Consider the following 1505-nt stretch of genomic DNA (forward strand, 5'->3'; position numbering starts at 1 on the left):
TATGTGTGTGCATTTTTACGCATCAAGAAAAGTTTCAGTCTGTCTGACTTCATCGTTTCCCCCCTCCCTTTATGTGTTTTCAGAGCGCTCGCTCCCGTCGTTTACATGTTTTAAAGAACTTTCTTTCCCGATCTCATGCTGTGTTCCGTAAGCATTCATGGGATAGCGCTTAACCTCCATAGCCGTTTTCCTTCTCTAAAGCATGTGACGTCTACAAGATTCTTTTTATACTGTTGTCCTTGCAATACTGGCTAATGGAGGCTAGAAGAGATCAAGATAACCATAAACTGTCAGCACGCAAAAATGACAAGAAGGTCTGGGAGTTTTTTCTCAAACTATTTAAAAACGTGAATAGAGCAAAACGGAGCTAGCCAAAATTAAATGAACAATGTAAAAATCTTAGAGTTCAGAAGCCAGCCAAGAAAACAATCAGTGAGTCTGAGAGGTTAGAAGTCATCGAAAGAAACTATGTGAAACTTTAAGCAGTGTTTAGCTAGCCAAAGGAAGAATGTAAAATTAAGAGAAGTGTGTGGCTAGCCAAAATAAGAATATAAAAGAGAGATGTTAAAAAAACTGGCAAAAGAAACAAAGTGAAAAATCATCTGAGAATGTATTAGGTAGCCAAAGAAACACTGAAAAAGTCTGTGGGTTGAATAGCTAACAAAAGAAACAATGTGAAAGTTTGAGAGTTTAGAAACTAGCCAAAGAAACGGTGTAAACCTCTGAGAGTTGAATAGATAACCAAGGAAACAATGAACCAATGTGAGATTGGAAAAGAAGCTAACTAAGGTAACAATCCCAAAGTCTTACAGTTAAAAACTTGCCAAAGAAACGTTGTTTTTTAAGTTTTAGACTATTTATAAAAGCGTACCAAAGCCAAAATTTCAATCACAAAATTTGAGAGCTGAATAACTTGCTAAAGAAACAACAACCGACTCAGGCGGTTTGAAAGCTAGTTAATTAAGGAATCAATTTTCAGCTCTGGGAGTCTAGAAGCTAGCAAAAGAAACAATGTTAAACTCTAAGAGTTCAGAACTTAGCCAACACTCTGTGAGTTAAGAAACTAGCTAAAGAAATAATGTTAAACCCCAAGAGTTCAGAAGGTAGGCAAGGAAACACTTTTAAATCTAATGTCTTAGAAACTAGCCAAAGAAGCAATATTAAATGTAAGAGTTTAGAAGCTGGTCCTGAGAACAAAATATTTAACTCTATGAAAGTAGAAGCTGGCCAATAAAACCATCTCAAAGTCTTCGGGAAAAGACACCGTGGCAGTAAAAAGGAGGTCAAGGTACATTCAAGACGTTTCCGAATCTGCCAATCAGTGGCCACAGAGACTGGCCTGTCTCAGAAAATCTATCTCGACGCGCGGAATCTCTGCTCTACAGGGCGTCTTCGTAGAAGTAGAAATAAAGTTGGAGGCGCAATTGAAAAAACATGACAAACGTTGCACATAGATAGATAGATAGATAGATAGATAGATAGATAGATAGATAGATAGATAGATA

The sequence above is a fragment of the Aplysia californica genome, unplaced genomic scaffold, assembly GCF_000002075.1.
Source record: "Aplysia californica isolate F4 #8 unplaced genomic scaffold, AplCal3.0 scaffold00586, whole genome shotgun sequence".
In the NCBI taxonomy this organism is placed as follows: Eukaryota; Metazoa; Mollusca; class Gastropoda; order Aplysiida; family Aplysiidae; genus Aplysia; species Aplysia californica.